Here is a 22,663-nt window from a genome sequence, read left to right as displayed (position 1 = left end):
GTATAACAGATTCAAATCTACTTTGTGCTGTTATAACTGGAGGAAAGATCCTTGCCTAACTAAAAATGTCATACTTAGTTGAACTTCAAGAATCTAACTTCAAAATTATTAGTAGCCTCTTGCTCTGTGTTCATAGGAAATTACTTGGCATCCTGATTTTAATTCCACATATACTATCAGCATATATGCACCTAATGTTTCTGGCTGTCCAAAAAATCAGGCATTTCATTTGGATTATGTAAATAGCTTGCTGTTCCCATAGGGAACAACTACATGGATATGTATTCACAGTCCTGCACAGGGGGATGCCAGCTTCGCCTGAACTTGATCTTAGCTCGTAAATGCCATTGGTATGGTGCAGCATTTGGGTTATGCACACGGTGGGAAGGCAGATGGCTCAGGCTGAACTTGTGGTTTAGCTGTGATTACTCAGCTTTGCACTTGGTGGAGGTTCACGTCAGGCCAGCTTAGAAAGAATGAACCCTTGCCTGAAGGCAGGGGTTATTCAGATGTCAGGGTGTAATTCTTATGTCCATTAGTGTATTTGCCCAGGAACTTCCATTTGACTTTTCTGCTGCATGAGGGAAAAGGAAAATCTTGCACTGATTGCAAGTGTATGATTTATTCTATTTCTACCATTGCCTTAAGTGTAATTAAGATACTACACTGTTGCTTATCAATAACATATTGATTGCAATCTTTTGCTTCCACTAAAATATTTATTTCAGTTTTATTTTGATTTCATATTTCAGAACACTTTTGAAAGTCTTTGTTTCTTCCCACTGCTCTATTTTTCCACTTATCTCAGCACTTACCATCACAAACAGGTGAAAGATTGCAAGTTATCTACATAGAAGGATTCAAAAGACCCAGAGGATCCTGATAAGGCCATTAATTATAATGAAATTGCTATTCCATCAATTTTGAATTACTTTTCCTCACTTTGTTTCATTTTCTATAAATTGATGTAGCATAAAACAATTGTAGTCCTAGAGATATCATGGGCTGAAATGTCAGTTTCTTTAAATTGTTTTAGTTTTCCATTCTTCAAACTCCCTCCTGTTTCGGATTCACATAAACATTAGTGCAGATCCGTCCCAAATGTCTTCTAATTGTACATATTTACATTTTTACATCGCAGACAGCATGTCCAGAGAAAACAGATGGCTCGTTTTTTTTTTAATTGACATAAGTCTGAAGCACTTTTAAAAAGGAGTTAAGGAAAGCTGGAAAGAAAAGCTGCTGCTTTTTGTACAAAGGGTTTTTTAGGTTTTAAGAGTGTCATACGTTTGTAATGGATGCAAGACCTTAGGCTTTTTTGCCTTCCTCTCCTCTTAAATTCATGAATAACTACACTATATTAGTTTCTTCTCTGTTTTGTTACATCCCCTGTCCTTGGAAATAGATGGGGGAAGGGAAATCTTGTCATTCAGCTAGCCATGTTTCCTGGGATATTCAAGGTTTATTATTTGTTTTGGAAACACAGGAGCTTTATTAGGGTTATTCTTAGGCATCTGCTCGCTACACATTTTTCTTTCAGGACCCAATGTGCCTTTTCCAACTTTTTGAATGTGCCCACCAACACCTGTAAATGGAATCAGTAACTACTAGGAACTGAACTGAAAACTTATAATTTTGTCACTTGTAGACCTGTTGGTCACAAAAGTACCACTTTCTTATGTGTCTGGACAGCATCTCACACAACAAGTTTCTGCTCAATTTCTAGTCCCTAGGCTATGTCTGTACTAGTAAATGAGTAAGTGCCAGGGAATGTTCCTGGGCAGCAGATCTCACTCTGTATGGCTAAATTATTAGAATGGTCCCTGGTATGTTTTTGGGATAAGCCAACTAGCATTCCCAAATATTCCCACGCACCACTCAGGAGTTAACCCAGGCCATGGAAAATTTCCATTAGCTAGTCTGAATGCTGCCACCATGTTTTTGTAAATAACAGGGTTTAATAAAGGGTCAAGGGCTGTTCAGCACCAGTTCACTTTTTGGTGCAGATACACCAGTTTGCATATGTGTGTTCCACATATACTCTAACTCATAATTTTCTTCAGCTTTCCTTCCCATGTCTTGAGCATTCCAAAGAAAGAAATTAATCTACTGGCTGAAAGGCAATCGTAGCATGCTCCAGACAGGTCCTCAATATGGACAGGGACAGGACCAGGACAACGGAGCAAGCAGCAGAAAGCACTTGCACCTCTCTTTCTCTATAACCATACATGATGTGTCCTGTTCTGAGCATAGAACAATTATTTTGATTCATTTCCTGCATTAAAGGGAGGAGTCTATATTTTCTTGGGAAATTATTTCTATTGCAGGAATTTGAAACCTTTGAGGACCCAGTGTGCCAGAGGCAGCTTACGAGCCTTTCCTGTGATCCAACAACTCATGGCACTTAGCATATGTCATCAAGAAGAGTGAATGAACAAAACAGTGGTGTGCTGAAAGCCAGGGAAATGAATGAGCTTCATCCTCTCTATCTGGGATTCCACATGTGAACATTTATATCTTAATTACAGGGTTCAACTCAAGTACACACAAAAAATACGTTATGCAAAATTTGTTTGTATTTACATAGGTTGACTAATATTTTACATTCTGCAGCAAAGCAGAATACATTTTTTAAGAGTTTTCATTTTGATATACGTGACATACAGCCAAGTCATACAGTAAAATCCCAGCCTCATTAAAGTGAGCAACAGAGCTTTATATTATCTTTGATCAAGTAAGAGTTTTATCCCTGTACATTTTTCATGGATGTTTGTTCACTTGTTTAGTTTTTCAAAGACTGATGTTCTCATACATTGTGCTAACTAAAGTAAGATGGTGGCATATTTTAATAATGATTCATCTCTTCCAAACAGATAGCATTATTTCATCTCATTACAGGACTTTTCTGATCCTTTTTGAACATTAAAGGTCCAGACCAGTTCCCACACAAGTCAGTAACATTTGGATCAGATTCAAGGAGATGTTTGGCTTTATCTAGCTTATGCTGCCATGGTGAAAATGCAACTGCCTGGGGAATTTTCACAGTATTATTTGACCTTTTGCAAGAGCTTAGATTGAATATCAGAAAAGTGTGTTTTCAAGAGGGCATCAGTTCTTACATAAATCTCTCAGATCTATGCTTTAAATCTAATTTCTGGTACAACTTCTAGCTAAATTCCCTGCATTCTGCTTTACAAAGTGGCAGAGTTTGAAAAAAATGGCATGCTTTAATTTACAGGCAACGATTTAAGGATGTTGGCAAGATAAGGTTTGGGGATGAAGGTAATACTTTTCTTGGACCAGTTAGTGTAGACCTGATTCAGAGCATGAAAAAATCTTAATAGTCTCAGATAATTTTAGTGATGTATATGTAGGTATCTACATCTCAACTAGACATGCTTAGCTCTTTTACAAAAAGTGGAGATAAATAGGCACTTCTAATGTGCAGTTCAGTTTAGACATTTACTTGGGGCAGTGAGTCATGCTATGGAAAGGCTTATTTCTGTCCATCAGCAGTGTGGAGGGTTCGGGATGCCGAGTTCAGTTGCAGATGTCTGCATTGTGTGCATCTATATTTAGTCAAATCAATCGTGTCTGATTGTGTCACACATAATGGATATGATTAGATAGTATCTCATTTCCCAAGTCAGTTCTGGTGTCAACATGAGTATACCCCATTAAAAGCATCAGATTATTTTCTGCTGTGCTGAGTGACTCATGTTTAAATTTTTTAAAAGGAAAATAGACCATTCTGACATACATTGTGTTTCTTACTGGTGGGTTACTTGTGTGGCTAAAGTCAGGAAGATCTTGTGTAGTGAGGTAAACTGTACACAGCCGGAGAGAGACTGCTTGACAGAAGAGTTCCTCCAGATCTCATTAGCAGTAGAAATGTGAGTGAGTCAGTGTTCTGAGTCATATTTAGGGAGTATTTAGAAATGCCTGGGGTTTTCTGCTCAGGTGTGTTCAAATCTTCTGTGCGACAGTATGAAAATCAGTCTGATTTGGTGCTTCTAGATAGAGTTGCTGGCATTCAAGCAGTCCTGCAAAAAATTCTGCAGCCATTTAAAGGAAAGTGATTAGTTTACTAACTCTGTCAAAGAAGCATTTAGGAATACAAGTCAAAATAAGAGGTGGTAAGGAACTTCTTGTTCTCTGAGTTGTGATTAAAAACAAAGTAAAACATAGAAACATTGATTTAGAAATTAAACTTATAAACTTAACCATACCAAGCTCTGTTAAATCTGTGTCTTGAATTTGATGGCATATTTTGATATTTCTTGCAAGTTACGGCCCAGTGTCTGGACTTCAGCACTGGTAACAATTGTACCTTAAACATTAGTTTTTATATCCTGATTCCTTCAAACCCTATTATCCACAAATGCATACACATCCCTTCCTTGCTCATTTAACCTGTCTAAAAGTGTCCCTTTATGAGCTAAGCCACAAATTGGCTTGTTACTTTGAAAATTGAGATGACAAAACATTGTTATGAGAGAATGTTCTCTGAAACCTCTCCAAATGAAACCTACAGAGGGGCAAGGTCATTAATGACCATATGAACCCTGCATTTTCATACATATTTAGCCTTGCCATAAAATTGATTGAAGTGACAGGGCATGTATAGGGAACCCACAGACAGCTGTGATAGTTAATTACTATGTTTGATTGTCGGTTTATCATCTTTGAAAAAATGTTATTATGACAGATGGTCCTCATAAAGGTAGAGCTCAAGACTCCTCTAAGTTCTTCTGAGGCTTCCTGGGTGTCTGTGCAGTAGCCAGAAAAATAAGGATTAGAAGAATTAGGAGCTACATCAGTAAACAATCCTAAGGGCAAAGCCTTTCTCATGAGATGAGTGCTATTTATTTAGTTTTGCATAGTATTTTCAAATAACTCATGTCACCTCATTGAATTCTGGACACATGAAATGCATGTGAGGTTTTATTCTGGCATAGTCTCAAAGGCTGTTTTGATGTACACAGTCATAACCAGATATGGGTAACTCATGCAAAGAGCTGTGGCTTCTTGTCACAAAAGCAATTTCAAAAGCTCGGGAAATAGAACACAAAAAGTGATGTTTCACAAAACACAGGACATTTATTAGTTCTTTACCAAGGGCAGCATTTAGGACATACTTCTTTAATCCTAGCAAAACAGGTTATTTGGGGGCATTATTTAGTTTCTGACAGTATTCAACACAAAAACACCCTAGACATTCCAATGGCTACTGTAAAAGGTGGTGTTTTATTCCAGATCTATTTTATTATATTTATTATTCAGGTTTTAGTAGTTTTGCTTTTGCAAAAAGCCATAGTGCTCAGGGATCTGGTGACACAATTATATTCTTTCCAGAAACAAAAGCAGATAGAAATTAATGGTTACATCTCGGGGCCACTGACACCAAACATAAGACATAAGCAGTTGTTTTTCTTTTAAAGGCACACAAATGACAATTTAACAATTAGCTTCTGACCTTGAAGATCAAGATTCAAATGTGTCCTTTTGACGATAAGCAAAGCACTTGAGACCTCTTTTAAACTTTGCACTGATTGCCCTGCAGAGAATCCCAAGTTAATAGTTGGGATTTGCTCCATGCCTGAAGTCACTAAAACCTTTCACTTCCTCACTAATGAATTTCAGAACAACTGAAAAACAAGTTTTCCTAGAAAATAAGCTGCTTCATCCTTTGGTCTTATTCCAAATGAATTAACATCTAGGGGAATGTTTTCCTTTGTTGTCATCAGGTTTTGGATTTGAGTTTCTGCTGTTTTGAGGGAATAGGACTCGGCTTGAATTGTTGCCTTTTTTAGGGAAACAGAATCAGCCAGCAGATATAAAGCCAAGTAGGTTATGGATGTTCAGTATTCCACGTAGTGACATCTGTAAGTTTCTTACTTGGAATTTACTTTCTTTTTACTTCAATGAAACATTAACTCAGATGGGAGGTCTACTTGCAGGTTTTCAGTATTTCTGTGGAACTTAAAATAAGAAACATTTCCTGGCTACTAGGTAACATGAATTTTGGCAGTGTAAGACAGCAACATGTTCAGACTGTTTCCTTAATACATTATTGATGCTGTCCATAATTTCATGTGAAAATAGTAATCAAAATGCTTCACCAGCTGCCATTTCACTGCTTTTAGGTTTGGGTTTGTTTTTCTGATTTTTTGTTGGTTCTTTTTCTTTTTCCCTGCCACACAGACCCTGAATAGTAGCAGTACAGCTGGGAGTAGAACTGGTGCAATCCTGTTATGCCAGACTAAAGCCTCAACTAGGATCTGCTGATTTTATGATGCAGAAGGAGAGGCGACATGCAGCCAGAAAGGGGCGGGCAGTGCATTTTTCTGGAGTGTGTATGATCCAAATTCAGGCTGCCTCTGACACCCATGGACTTTAGTATTTGAGAGAAATGTTCAAGATAGTGTAAAAGAAACAGAGTTTGTGTTCTTGAGTAATTTCCCAACCTGAATTCCTGGTTGTTAACTTTACCTTTAGTTTTCTCATGCTGTTTCCTATTTAAAGAACATTTTTTTCCCTTTTGGATCAACTGACTGCCGTATTTTCATTTTTTAAAGTGCCTTAAATAACCCAGGTGCCAGCATGAGAAGCAGGTTTATGAATCAGGTTTCTTGCATTATATTCTTTCCTGTCAGCAGGACGTCCTGATAGAGCTGTGTTATTATAACACAGCCCTTTTAAGTTATTCAACCAATTTTTTATGAGCCAGTTCAGCTAATCCTATTCAGGAGATTCTCACAGTTCATTCAGGTTTTCTTTTCTCTAAGAAAAAATGTACCATTGAGATTCATATTGTTGATGATGTTTCAGTGCTATTGTTTGATATTTGATAATATTTATTTTGATTGCCTGTTTCTGATTTTAACAAATTTAAAACTATTTTAATGTTTGCTTATCTTCTTTTATTAATGGAAATTAGTCAAAAACTTGAGAAATTATGCCCCAGAATCAGCAAAAGTTAAAGGAAATACATGTTCTCTGTTGTGGCATTGTTTTTCTTCTCTAATAAATTTACAATAAATTTAGCATCCTTTCAACAAGTTCGTTATTGCTCAGTATTGCTCAGTTTCGTATTCTGAATCTGTTGTGATTGCTCTAGAAATTGCATTATATTTGAAAAGTTATGCAAAGGAGCACTGAAGAGCTAGACCCTGACTGTTACGTTTGATGATGCAGACAAAGGGAGAAGTCCTTAGGTTTTGTATTTGTGTGTAATTCTGGGGCACTGTCATATATACAAAATGCTTTAATCAGGATATAGGTAAAATTGAGTGATTTTTATAAGGAATATTGAATAGTCAGCTCTTTACATCTGTTTCCACTGTTTCTACTTTATTTCATCTTTTCCTTTTATTCAGTTTTGAAGCTATTTTTAATTTTCTCTGAATTCTTTAACTGTTGGTTTAAATTTTCTTGTAATGGGTAAGAGAAGTCTGTTCTCTTCTACATAATTCTTCTCAGACTCCCATAATGCCTGTCCCTTTCTCCCAGTAGTATTTTTCATGACTAAGAAACAGAAAACACCATATCCAAAATGCAGATCTCAAAAAGAAAGACTGAGATAATCCACTATATTTTTCATAGAATTTTTAACAACTGCTAGTGCCAGGCATTTAAGGAGGCACAAAAGGTGCTTCAGTAAGAAATTAATCCATTCTGAAACTAGAGGTAGCATTAAATGAATATGTTCACTTTTTTGGATAGCTGACCTAATTTTTCTACAGTGAACTTGGCCCAGATGCTTCATATCACTATTACTTATTTATAGGTAAAATGCAAAGTATTTTTAGAAAAAAAAAAAGAAAAGCTCATTCTTTACTTACAAGAATTTTTTATTTAGGTCACACAGAAAGAAGACAGTGGGAAATTTTATATAATATAAATGAAATGTGAATGAGGAAATTTAGTTTTGTCTGTGTTTCCAACCAAAGCTACCACTCTAGAATCGAGCAGCAATGAGACTTGTGGCAAGGGTAAGGGTAAGGCAAGGGTAACAGTTATACCGGACACAAACTTCTTTGAGCTAAATTCTGCACATTTTTAGGTGATCAGAATTATTTCTGCTTCTGCAAATGAGATAATTTGATTATTGTTTTGCCTTTAGTACTAAGCACTGGAATGCTCTCACTTTGGTTTTCAGACCAGAGATCATTTCCTGTTGCTTGTCCTATGTACGGAAATACCAGGCGTCTCTGTAGAAAGGTTTCCTTTGGCCAGTGTGCAGGTTGCCTGTGAGGAGATCTTGATTATTGGCATAATGAACTGAGGACTGGACTTTGGGATACATCACTTTCTCTGCTCACTGGCAGAAAAAGCAGTTCAGGGTGACCCTGGATTATTTACCAGCTTGATTAATGTTGAAAAAGCAGTGAATAGGTTGATTGGATACCTTCTAAAACAGCCCAATATATTTACTTAAAATTCTTTATCAGAGGGAATTAAAGCATTGCACAAACTGCTCTCCTTAACAGGTTACTAAATGTTTGAAACCCTGTTTTGATAACAGCTTGTGTGAACATAATTACCTTACTTCATCCCAGTCTGGTACATTTTTTTTCCGAAGTTGAGAATTTATTTTCATCAAAACTGGCCACAGCATAAGTTCACTGTTTTTATTTATTCCTGGAAGATCAAGATTTAGATAGATTTTGGGTAGATTCATTGTTTGCATTGAGAGACTTTTTTTTTTTTGTGAGATGCAAGACAAATCTCCTAAGCAGAACAGAGCTGGAGATAGACAACAGTTGTTATCAAGTACAGTTGAAGCTTGCACAGCCTGAAGTATTCCAGCACACCTTTTCCTTCCAGAGGCAATTTCAATCTCATTCCCTTCAGTTTCCATATATCTGCTTCATCTCTACATCAATAACAGTTGCATGTTTGTGGAGTATATTCTGGAAAAAATCAGGAATTTGCATCAGGAAAATCCAACTAGGGACCTGTCATATTCTGATTCCTCTGCATCATCAGTGATCTCTGAAAACTCAGTCAAAAAAAAAAAGAGCCCTAGAAGAGTACCTGCTCTTTGTACAGATTTAGCACTGTTTGCTGTAAAATGTGTGAATGGAAATTCAGCATTCTTGCAAGTGGAAAGTGAATCCAAGCTGTGTATGACAGGACATATAGCTGTGTTATTTCCTGTGTTATTTCCAATTCTTGTACTTCAGTGACTGTCCTCCATTCTATTTCTGGGTTCTAAAATGGTTTGTGGAAAAATAGGTATCTACACTATGTTTAACAATAATGTTTTAATTTAATTATTTGCTTGTTATGTGAACCCTCTGAAGTTTCTATGGTTCGAGGAGTTGGAGAATCCTTGAAAAGAAATTATTTATCTATCAATAGCAGGAAGATTTGAAAACAAGGAAGCATGCCTTGTTAATTTTCCAAAGTCCTTTCTAAGCACCATAAAAATGTTGCATGACATAAGTGATATGCTGTATGTTTTCTAAAATCACTTGACAAGATTCCTTGCTGGACATTATGAGCTGTGGTAAAATGGTGTTGAGTGAAAGATGAAATAGGATATTGGCCAACTTCCAGTAACCAAGAAAGAGCCAGAGATGAATCTTTTCCTAATGGAAGGGAGCTAAGGCTGGAGTAATTCAGCAGCCTATTTCTGTCACAAGGGAGATTTTATTATACTGCTGGGCTTCTTTATGTCTCAGAGGTAAAAGAAAGTTGAAGAGTAGTAATAGCACAGACAGGAGAGACAAATGCTGTCCTACCTCCTGAAAAAAAAAATTGTACCATGTTTTCTGGGAAAGTAAACATACCCTCTGAATTTTAAGAATCAGAAATAGAAATGGTAGATGAGCTTTTGATTTTTTGGAAAATTTAATCTGTTTTGGATTGTTGTATTTTAGGAGTAAAACCTCTACATTTATTCTTACAATTACAAGGCAAGGGGTTTTGAGCCCTTATTACCTGACTAGGTAATTATCTGTCTGCTGGAATCTGGTGTATCTCCCTGCAATGTTTGTGCAACATTTTCACTGTATGTATTCCCTGAAGAATTTCTAAGTAGGATGCCTTTTCTGCCTGATCTGGTTCAGTTGATAGTTACTAACAGCTATTTTCTAGGTTTAAACCATGTGACGTGCAGCCCATCAGTGCCTTAAATACCTTTAATTTTACACATGAAACTAGAACCCAAAGTATTGGGAAGAATGTTGTGGTGTTTCTCAGGTTTTTTTATAGTATATTAATTTCATCGAATATTATTATTTACAAGCAATTTATTAATATCCTCTGGCAGGTTTTGAATATGGATAAAGTAGATGACAATATTGTCTCTTAATAAGTGTTGGTTTAAAAATAAATGAAGGCGTTAAAGTGCTTGGGGAGGAGCGTTTCACAAATGAGGTTAATTAACACATATGTCAGTAAGCAGCATTCAGTTTATTAAAAAAAACCTAGCAGAATGGAAATGGCTGTGGTAAAAGGGCACAGTTAAACTGAAGAATAGCAATGCTAGCAAGTGTGTGGAGTTTCTCTGCTTTTGAAATGTCTTCCTGAATGTGACAACATTATGAGCTGAAGTGAAATTAATTTTTAAACGTCCTCTGATAGCAACTCCACTGCTATCAGAAGGCTAATGCCTCAGGACTGTAATAGGACATTGCTTCATATCTGAGACATGACTTAAATATACCCTTCCCCAGTATTGCTTGAGTTTTCTTTCTGTTTTCTACTTTTTTGTTCAACAAAATTCAACCAGAATCTTTCTTGTACCTCCGTGATGTCTCTACTGATCTGCCCATTCTAGCAAGCAGAACAGAATAAAAGCTGCTATGTTTGGTTTACTCATTTTTTCACAGATTTAGGCAGTCTTTCACATACTGCACCTACCCACAGTGTTCAGCTGTGTCCATCTGGAGTTACAGCCCCTGCAGTTACACAGCTGGGATTTTGCTGGAGATCCTAAATGTGTAAATGTACTTAAGGGCCCTACCTCTCTAGCCATTACTCTTCACTTTGGGAATATGAACTAGTGACTGTGGATAGTGTCACTTCCCTGACTGCAGACAGCCTGAAACCATAGTTTCATGAAGTATGAACTGCTCACTTCTCCTAAATTAGGTATCTGAGGTTTCCCGCCTTTATTTCAAAATCACTTGGTCCCATCAGTATTAAACTTCACAAGTAGTGAAGCACTATTAAATGGAATTAAATCCTGTTAAACTGAAACCCCATGTATTTTTATCTAGTGTTTTTTCCCCTCTAAAGGTCAAGAGATGCTATGCAAAGTATGTTTCATACATTATGGTGTGAACTATTCAGATGAGGGGAGCTATTAGATAAAGGTTCTGACTGTGCCGTCAGGTACTTTAAAGAACTCGAGTTTCAAACTAGGTTGGGAGAACACAGGGGGAAGTTTTCCTCGGCTGTGTTTTTTACAGCTGATTACTCATGCAGGAAGAAGCTGATCATCAGAGCCATGAGGCTTACATCAGTGGTGTTGTTCTCTAGCTGTGAGCCATAGTAGTATATGACTTTGCAAAGGCAAGAGGAGCGAGATTTAGAGGATGGTATATGGCACCAGTAGAATCCACCAGTGTTGCTGGAGAATTTCTAGGCTCTTGCAGCAGCATTGAGAGCTCGTGCCATTGAACTTTCACATTTCAGCCCTGGAATGGCTGAGAAGAATGGGCTGCTACAGAGCTAATCAGTTAGTGGTTGATTCCCCCATCTTTCTGGTACATTGTACACAGATGTTAGTGTCTTTTAAAGCTGTTGTTTGATTTCAAACATTGGTATTTATTATAGAGGAACTTAAATCAAGATCAGCTATCTGAATGTTTGAGTTCTTTAAATTCTCAGGAAAGACTACAGCTCAGGACAGTTTCGATTCCTTAAATTTATTTACATTAACCTCTTGAGTCTATTTCTTTCTCTTAGGTGTGAAGTGATTTTTATAAACATGAATCCATTAACTCTAAATTACCACTGTACTAAATCAGATTCCATGTCTCTCTGATAAATTGTGGCTTTACTCAGAGGAGCAACACAAATGTAATTTTGTCTCTAGTATATAGATGTACCTTCCTGTTGCCTAATTTAATAATCTTTATCCATACTGAAGTTTACATAACAAAATGTCCATAAAATGTTTTTTTTATTCAGCTAAAATTTTACAACACCTATGTGATACAAATATTAAAACTATTGAGACTGGAATAGATTATAACAGAAGCTTTTGGAATGTGCTGTAGGCTATGCAAACACCTACAGACATGGGAATGGTTCAAGAAAACCTGTTCAGGTACGAAACTATATGCAATTATATATATTATTTGGTACACACATGATTCTGTGTCTAAATATAAATATATATAAAAGAGGCAATTCAATCCCAGCAGTGGATTTTTGTTGGCTGAATTTGTCTAGTTGCCCCTTGAGCCTGTTGTTAGCTTTTATCACCTGTAGCATTGCATGACACGTTGCACATACTAACTGCACAGTATGACAGAGCACCTCCTTTGCCTTGCTTTGGATCAGTAATCTGCTAATTTACTTCCTGCTCCCTTTTCTTCAGTTTCTTTTGTAGGGATAAGTTACGGGCTCTGCTTGTACTTGTTCCTAAAAAAAATAAATACAAAAGAAAGGAGGACAGGCAGCTCTCCTCAGTTCTTCCTCCAAGTGCTACTTAAAAACATGCCTATTTGTGGTCAAAATTGAAGAAGACATGGCAGAAGGAAAATGCACACTATAAAAGGGTGATGTTGTGTCTCCAAATAGGTTTGAATGTATTGCTCTGTCAGTGCATTGGCATATGTTCTCTAGATAGAGGGGGTGTGTGTGTAAATGGGTCTCTCATCTTCATCATCTCCCAGCCAGTCTCTGGGATCCTCTGTAGCTCTTCATTAGTGGCCTTGTGATGACTCAGAAATGTAAGCAAGAGAGCTGTGCATGAGCAGTCCTTGGGGCAGGGAATCAGAGCAGGATGCCAACTGCAGGCATCCTATTTGTGAATTGTAGACAGTGAGTGGACAGGAGAATATTAAATGCTGAGAAAATAACCTGCCCTTCTGGACTCATAGGTTTCAACCTGTTTTCTGTTTAGGATTCACTAAAACTAGTGATGAAGGTTTGCATTTTCCATTTTTTTTCAGCTGTAGGACCACTATCACTGGTCTAAATATGATTAATATGCCCAGGTTCTCTTTATGTGGTTGTGAAATGGGAAAGTACAACCCAGAGCTTGATAGAGAAAATCCACATGAAAATTTCTATTCTGCTTTTCCCCTGTCTTCTAAATCATCTGTCATCATCATAGATAAATCACTTAGTGAGTGAAGACAAAATGCAGGTTTAAAAAAATCCCCTTTATTTTTCATCATAGACTATTTTGAATAAGAGCTCACAGTAAGTGGTTCAACAAAAGGAAAATACAAAGGAAAATACACAGTTGTGTCTAAGTGACTACTGTTGACAGTAATCTTTGTGATACAAACTGGTATTAGAATCAAATCTCCTTCTGTCCTCACTTCCTGCTGCTGATTCATGTCCTCACACCGCCTCCCACCAGGAGACAGCACAAGGGTCTGCATCTGTGTGATAATCTGGGTTGGAGATCTGGGCATAGAGTAAGCATTTTTCTGGAGAGGTGTGGGGAGAAGTTTGCTTATTTCAGAAATGTTAATTTTCATTTAGATAGCTCCTTGCTTGGGGTCAGCCTGGAGATATCCCAGCATGTCTGTCAGGACACTGAATGACATGGGACAACAGTCGCCATGAGGAGCCAAAGCACAGCAGAGGGTTTGGAGTGTTTCTGCAAGAATGCTCATGAAACAGCATCCTGACCTAATTTATGAAGCAGTTAGCAAAACTGCTGCACTTTATAAAATATGACAGTACAGGAATTAACCTGTTTAGTTGAATAGAAATAAGGCTTTATCCTTTTGAAATTAAAAAAAAAAGAAATTAAATTTGTCCCTCTATCTCTATGGGATCAACATTTTATGTAACAAGATTTGGAGAAATAAAACACTGAACCGTGTCTTTAGTTTATTGTTTAAAATATATTTTCTCTTTAAGAATCTCAGCACTTCCAAAAGTTGAGAGCCAACATCAAGTGGTTTGTATATCATAGAAGTTTGCTTTGTTTGTATCCAGTTTTAGCATTGGTACAAGTATCCACACTCTATTTAATAAAGTGCTATTATTTATAACCAATGGGACACAGCACTAAAGCACGTGCTACACGGTAGTACAGTGTTCCATGAGATATAAGAGAAGTGGATTTTGCTTTTATTTGATTTCTTGTCACTTCATTCCTAAGGAACTCTGTGAAAGTAACAAGGGCTATGGTGTTGATGTCTGCTATTTCACTGCTAATGTAATAATGTTCTGTTTATAGAGGCATGTTTATCATAGGCAGACAGCTGTGTTTGTGTTACAGCCACTATATCGATTGTGATCCTTCTAACTGAACAAAGTTTTAGCCTCATTTTACAAAACCATGGCCTGTTAGCTTCAGTGATTTAGTCGACAAGTCATCGAGAGTAGTCTTATGATACTAATAATGAGAAGAGAGTTATGGAAACTTCAGTGACTCTAATATGAACTGGATGTACTTTTTCAGGGGGCTCCTATCTAGGTAAACAGATGGTTCTTAAATTGCCATCTTAGAGAAAGTCAGGCCTGGAATTCTTAAATTGTTAACTTTAATGGCTTATTAAGACAGAAAGGCCAGTGATAGTGGAGAAGAGAAGCTTGCTTGAGGCAAGCAGGCACCTGGCACTCACTGTCTATAGTGGTCTTCCTGACAGTCATCTCGCAGCGAGGTGAGTAATGAAAGCCATAACTCACCAGAGCTGCTGGGCACAGCAGCCTGCTGGCAGGGAGCTGCACTGTACAGTACTGACAGCTCTGCAAAAGGCATGGCTTGAAATGGGCAGAAAACACTTGACCAGAAAACTGAATTTCTGAAAGGGGAGGTGGTTTCAGGGCTAAGAGAAGGAACCTCAACAAGGAGCGTCAGCAGCAGTGACAAAGTTAGGCATTGCCAGGTTACTGGGAAGTGAACAAGGCACAAGATATTACATTTTACAAAACATGCAAGCTCAGATAGACCTATATAAATTGTTTGAGCCCCAAATACAAAGCCATATAGAAACCTTAGAAATGAATTATTTACTTCATCTCAAAATGGTGATGCGTAAGACTGTAGGAATGCAGAATTTAACATATCCCTTGGCATATGCAAGTGGAATACCTCTATAAACACGTGACAGTGAAGAATGTGATGTACTTCAGGTATTCATATAGAACCCACAAACTAGCAAAGTAACCAGCTGATAAAACTATGCTAAAGTCATACTTTATATTTCATGTCTTCTAATTTTCCTATTTATCCCCAGTCCAGAAGATAAAATACTAGCTTTAATTTGAATTATTAAGACTCTTTGATCTTTGTTTTACTATTCTTAAACAAGTGAACTTTGGATGGTCTGTCTCCAGAAGGGCAGAGGATGTAACTAAGTTATATAGTAGGCACCAAGAGGAACTTCCTGAAAACATGTAGGGAATGTGGAATCTTATATTTTTTATTAGATGCTGGTAGAGGAGAACAGTGGTGTTATCAAGTGCCAAGCTTAATAAAATGTTCCATCTGGTGGGCACACACCAGTATTCTTTGCCACATTCTGCAAGAAACAGTGCAGAAAAACAAATATTTCCTATCTACAACCTCAGAGTTGAGGTTGTACATTGATCAAATAAGCTGTGAAAACAGGCAATTACACTTTAATTAAACTGCATTTTAAAGGGTGAATCCATTCAACATTTTTTTACAGTTGAAGAAAAATGTTTAAGCAGGTGTTACATAGAGAGGAATTAGTTTTGCAGACAATGCTAGACACCATTCTGAGCAAGATCAACTGCTGGAAAGTTGGAATTCAGTTTTTCAGTAAAGCCTAAAAATTAGGCTTTAAAATTTTTATTTAAAGTTTATTGTCAAATGTTTTCAGCAGCCAGAATGAAATTATGAATGTGCTCGGGTACATCTCAATCTTCAGACCTACAAAATCCAGATCCATGGAAGTTTTTTAAAGCTTAAAATGATAGTAATCCTGAAAGAAAAGGATGCTATTTTTGACACTCCATACTAAGCAGCCTCCACCCATTTCTTCATGTCATCTGCTTTGCCTTACCATCCTAGGCTGACCCTGAGGTTAGCTCAGTTGGGGGATCAGAGCATGGTGCAGTAACACCAAGGTTGTGGGTTTATTCCTCATATGGGCTGTTTACATCAGAGCTGGACTCGATAATCCTTGTGGGTTCCTTCCAATTCAGAATATTCAGTGAATCTGTTTGCTTTGCTTTGCAATTGTGATGTATAAAAGCCTCTGGGCTGGTAAAGCACTCTCTTCTCTCTTTTTCTCTTGGGAAAGAATTTAAATCTCACACCCCTCTTTAAAAGCTTCAAGCAGTCTGAGTGCTATAACCTTTTGTGTGTTGTTCCTGAGAAATCTGCAAGCTGACTCGGTTACAGTTTGCCAGGTTACTTTTTCTCCTTAGGCCATTTTTTATTCTGTTTACAGAGTTTACACTGTTTTCCCAATCATTTTCCTAAATGCTTCTATTTACTTGTCATTCCCATTTCAGTGGTTGGAAACTACTTCATCAATAAGCCACTGTTTTTTTTTACTCAGCTAATGGTAAAAATTAATGAATGACAAGTGAAATAAGGAGCCTGGGAAATGGTTGTTTGCCTTATGTTGGGTGCTTTCTCTCCATCATCCATTAGATAGCCACTAAACTACTTTTCAGGAGAGAGAGAAAAACCTTTTGTTATTTCGTGAAGAAAGTGTTTGTCAGACTATTACCCTTCCAGGTTCACCAACTGTGACTGATGAAACACGCTCTAAAACATAATTGTGTTTAACTGCTTCTGTGCAAAAGCATTTGCACAACATAATCAATCAGATTGAAGAAAACACTTCTCAGCATTCTGTAAAGAAAGCTTTGACAGTCCAGGTCTCAGAAAGACCTCCGGGACAGTTTCAGAAGGCAAATCAGTTTTCACCAAAATTTCAAATAAAAGTCTTGAAGACTATATATTTCATACTGTGTGTTAGATGTACATCTTCTGATAAAAACCCCACAAGAGTGAAAATACTCTTACTTGTACCTTTCATCTGCTACAAAATGAAATATTTAAGGGTTGTTCATTATGGGGTTTTCTTACTTCTAAGACAGTTACTGTCAGTGATTATTTGTAATCTTTATTGTTTATGTCCACAGATGATTTTGGCTTGTTATGTACAGTGTTTTTCCGCCCCAGCTCATTTATAATTCACCACCTTTACCATAACCTTCTAAGGGTTATGGAGGAATCTTGGATCTTCATGCCAAAGGATGGAGAACCCATCCTTTTTCAGATATTTCTGATATTTGTTTCAAGATGTTTTCTGTCATTACATTTAGAATTTCAATTTAATCTTACTTTCCACAGCCTGTCATTTTCTGTCCCTTAGCATGGTATCATATAGAGGTTCACACCACGTGTCTGTCTAAGCTCCCATCCTATCTCTAGTTAGATGGAGTTTATATTATTTAATTTTATATATGCTGATATTATTTTATGTATATCAACATATAATTTTATAAAATGTTTGGCAGATTATAGATAATATTATGTTATATGCTACATATGTTGCTTTATTTTTTATATAGAAGTATGATCAAGGGCAGTGGAAGAACAGAACATCCAAATTCAAATAATTAGATAGTTTCAAGCTAATTTATTATTGGGTGTTTGGCGCTGATGATCTTGTTTGATATTACTTCCTATCTGATCTCCTAGCTAATTATTTATTATTGACAGTTTACCAATAGCATAAGAGAATTAAATTTGAAAATTCTTGATTTAGTTTAGCTTTTTTCTTCTGTTTGTAAAAATAAGCTCATGGCGTTCAAAGTTTTCTGGAAGCTTCCCCACAGAGTTGGTTCAGAAGTGATTATTGATGGTTTCAACCTTGTTTCAGCTGTGTACTTGACTTTGAACAAACTGTGGATACTGTTGTCACAGTGATTGGACAATTTTCAAAATGTCAGCACAACTTTCTCCACTTAGTTTGCTCCGCGAGCATTTGTGTCTATGACATTTTTTTTCTTTAACATGCTGCCAATAGTGTCAGCCTCCTTTTCTCCTTGCCATTTCCAGCCTGTAGATTTGCATTGCTGGCAGTTTACATATGTACACATTTATTTTCTTTTCATGAGAACAGCATGCTTTTTGTCTGGTTTTATATTCATATATGCAGGTCAGGGACCTCAATGTACTCTTTTACTAAAGCATGGTCCTGAAGATAGTAGCAAAGTTGGATTTTTTGAGTTTATATGTTCCAATTTCTTGAGATGTCAGTCTTCTTCTAAAGGTTAAAAATTTTGAAGGAAAGCCAAGCCTCAAGTTTAAATGCATTAACAGATTATTCTTATAATGTGATGTTAAAGTATTATAAGCTCTTTTAAATGAGTAAAGGAAGATGAGGACTCTAACCTGTCACTATATCAGCTTGTTCAACTTCTATCAGATATTGCAGAATCTCCTACAAAACATTTTACTATGGATTCTAATGCTGTGGATACTCACAGTTGTTTCCCATGCCCAAACTTTCCCAGCATCACAACTCTTTGTAATGACAGTTCATGTCCTCAAAGGGGGTTGAGGGTCAAAATCAAATCTTTCAGCACGGTTCTTTCAGTTCATAAATCTGAGACTCGTTGTCTGAGACCTGATTAAGGAAAGTCAGCAAAGGCAGAATTCTGCCTCACAGGAGAATCGATAGTGCCTAAGTGATTTTTTTTTGATGTAAATGCATCTGAGAGATAGCCAAAGATGTACTGCACCAAAAAAAGGTGTCTAATCATTTTACTACAAACACTGACACAAGGGATTGCTGTATTTTTAAGTTTAGGAAGCTGTACTCAAGAAGGGTTTTGTTCTGTGGCAGATCTGTGGCAGATATATCTGCATGGATGTAGCAGAAAATGAGCTTAATTTCACTCAGCAAGATGAAGGCTGAGAGGGGAAATGATTGCTATGAGTTCGTGTTTTGCAGGTAACTGCTGTCAGGGGAAAGTGCTACTTAGTTTGAGTAAAAAAGATCTCAATTGGTGATTTTCAAATTTAGACTGAAAATCAGGTTAATGTTTCTGAGTACTAGAAAAGTCAAATTCAAGATTAGTCTTTCTGTGTGATTAGTGACAGACAAGAAAATTTCAGCAAGACAGCAATTTCCTTCAAGACAGAGTCTGATATTTTAATGGGAATTTTTTGAGGTGATATCTGTACTTGTAAGGGACTTTACTCCATCATCCACCTGGGTCTATATTCCTGTTAAATTCTATGCATTAAAGGAGGCCTCTCATCTAATCTGCTGGGATTCTCTTTGAAACAGTGGAAAAATATAGGTTCTCCGCTTATAAAGTAGGTAGGAGAAATCTCTCTCCTTTATCTACGGAGAAGATAAAAATGGCTAATTTATACTAGAATTCTACTGATCCTAGGGTGGAAGTGAGATGAGTAGAGTACCATCCTGTATAATTCACAAACTCAATCTTACTATGCTTCTAGTGGCAGATATGGTAGAGGCTGTGTGACCTTTGTTGCTCTCTTGCATTTAATTTCTAATTTTGTAGAACTCCTTCCTGTAATATGATTTCCAAAATGATGACAATATTCCAGCCTTGACGATACTGGCTCTTCAGTACTAAGGAGTAATGAGTATGGTACTTTAGACTGCAGCTCCCCAAAGTACATTGACAGTGTCTTGCAACCAACAGTTATAGTCTGAGAAGGATGAGGTTTCAAGTGGCCTTAAGATTTATGTGGCCAGTACTGTGACATGGGCATCTATTTAAAAAAAAATGAACTGGAAGGACCTTAGTGAGTGTAAAATAAATGTAAGAACATCAGAATAAAACAAGACTGAACATACTCTTCTGGATCATCAAATACCTTTCCCTGCGCTTGGAGGCAATCAAGTGTCTTACACTTTTCTAAACTCCTGAAGTAATGTTTGCTTCTCTATCTAGTTAAGCAGAAATAATAAAACAGAAAATTCAGCTTCTTGTGTTGCAATTAAACATACTTGTAGCCTTGTGCTGCAAGAGCCAGTTTTAATGACAGATCCTTAAATTTAATTAACTGTAGTTGCAAATGGACAAACCAGGACATTCATTTCATACATATGAAATGCATTGATGTAGGAAAAAATTGATTACATTGAGATTCTAGAGGTCTGCATCAGACATGTGATACAGGCCAGCAAACAATAAAAATATATTCCTTTTCATTCTATAATATGTTCTAATTCAGTTGATGAGCTACTGTATAAGGAATGCATGTATTTAATATCCCATTTAAGCAATGATTTTCTTCTAAATGCAGGCTAGGAAAGAGGAAGTGGTACTATACAACGATGCTAATTCGAAATATTCTTCACTGCAATGATTACTCTTTGCTTTGATAAATCATATTGAATGTATTGTTAGAATAGAAATAGAATCTATTTCCCTTATTTGAAAAATGGAAGGGGAAGTGTTTAATGAACAGCAGTTTTTGACTGTGTGCTGTGTCAGTTCACCACCTCAGACTGATTATGCTGGTGGACCAGTGACAAAGGACCCAAGTGAGGCTGAGGTACTCAATATTTCCTTTGCCTCAGTTTTAAACAGTAAGATCTGTCCCCATAAGCAATATTCTGGGTCAGTTAATCACCCCAGACTGCTGAAGCTGATGTGTCTTGGGAAAAAGTGATGACCAGGATTCTGTTGAAGGGCTTGTTTCCTTGTTCAAGGATCAAATACTAGCAAAATAATTTTATACTAGGTTGGTTTTGCAGGACACATAAAGATACACATTTTATATCAATGATGTTGTTATTGACAATTTAACTAAGATTTGAATCTACACTGAACACATCTTTATTATTTGGAAAAAGTTTAAAAAATATGTTCCGATTTTTTGTGCGTTGAATTTATTATCTGTTTATAATCTGTTCAGAGGAGGTTCAAGTTGGACATCAGGAAGAATTTCTTCATGGAAAGGCTTGTTAAGCATCGGAAAGGACTGCCCAGGGAGGTGGTGCAGCTACTTGGTGCTTGATACTTAGTGCTTTGGTCAGGCTCACAAGGTAGTGATCAGTCAGAGGTTGGACTTGATGATCTAGGAGGTCTATTCCAACCTATATGATTCTGTCCTTCTGTGAAATAACTTCAGTATAAATTATTTAAATTATGTTTAACTGTAATTGGTTGCTGCACAGAAGAAAGAAGCAGTTCAAGATAGCTAGGAAATGAGATAGGGAACTACTGCAGTTAAATAATCAGTTTACTCAAAACTGAGAAGCCAATGTGGAGCTAAGAAAGTTGGAAAACCTGGTGCACTTAAAAGATGGTAGAGAGCAACTGTACCATGATTTCTCCCTCTGCACCCTTGGATGGCAGGTCTCAGGACTCTGTGTCTGGTTGGTTAAATTGAAGCCCAAGTCAGTCTACCTTAAATGTAGGTAAGCCCTCACACTGCTAAGGACCTTCTCTGGTACAAAAGAACAAATTAATAGAAAATGTATATAAACTTTGCACTGCTTTTCAGGCTTTCTACAAATGTGATGTCACTGAACTGTGAAAATACAGCAAGCTTACAAAATTCAACACATACACAGGAAAACTAGGATAAATATAAAATAAAGCTCATATAGCTTTTTTTCAGAGCTACATTTCACAGTTCATAGGATTCACTTTTATCACTAGGAAAAAAGTTTGCTTTCGAAATGAATTTAAACATAAAACTAAACATTTCTTTGCTTGATTTAAATATTTTGTGCTTCCCTACTAGCAATTCTGAAAAATTATTTATTAAAATATCAAATAATGAAACTAATAATTATAATTAATAGTTACTGTTGTCATTTGTGATATATTCCTCATTCCATACCTATTATTATCTTGCAGAAAAATGGGCCTTTTATATTTAAGACTTTGGCAATTTCAAGTATTTCTAATGCTGCAGAATACTGTATCTCTAGAAAAGAGAAGGCAAGATGTAGAAAGGAAATTTATACTAAAGCTAAATCTAAACTACCTAGAATAAATAATACCTTGTAATGTTACTTTTTGTGAAGAAATTTTGAATCACAAAGAACTGATTTTTTTTACTGACATTTAAATTCATATTCATTAGTATTTAATGAATAAAATATTGCTCATGGTTATTTTTTGTGGGAAATACTGACTGTAGTGAAGTGTGTTTGGGCATATGTATGTAAAGAATAATTAAGCTACTATTCAATAAAGAAAAAAGATGTAGTTTTGAGGAATATTAAGTAGTTTAGCAGAGTAATTCTAGAAGAGAAAATTATTTGCAATTTAATTTCTATTGAAGATTGGAATCTTAATTGGCTGAAATAAGATTGAATTAGTGAATTAGACTTTCTTCTTTTTAAAGAGAATGTAGCATATTTTGTACCATTTCTCAGAAAACATAAGTTTGATATGTTCACTTTCTAATAATGACTAAATAATTATTAATAAGGTATTTAATAATTATGGTTGGAAATGGCTGAGGATTTCAGTAGTAGCAAACTGGACAACATTTCAGAGCTATCATGAATCAAGAATTAGCAGGATT

General features: G+C 36.5%; 1 protein-coding gene across 1 annotated transcript in view; it reads left to right on the top strand.

Annotated features, from left to right (window-relative positions):
- TRPC6 (transient receptor potential cation channel subfamily C member 6) overlaps window positions 1-22,663 on the top strand; it is a 78,582-nt gene that overhangs the window by 22,964 nt on the left and 32,955 nt on the right. The window lies entirely within an intron of this gene.

Source organism: Vidua chalybeata, chromosome 2, assembly GCF_026979565.1.
Source record: "Vidua chalybeata isolate OUT-0048 chromosome 2, bVidCha1 merged haplotype, whole genome shotgun sequence".
NCBI classification, from domain to species: domain Eukaryota; kingdom Metazoa; phylum Chordata; class Aves; order Passeriformes; family Viduidae; genus Vidua; species Vidua chalybeata.
The sequence above is the reverse complement of the archived record's forward strand: the minus strand, read 5'-3'. Positions and strand labels throughout refer to the sequence as shown.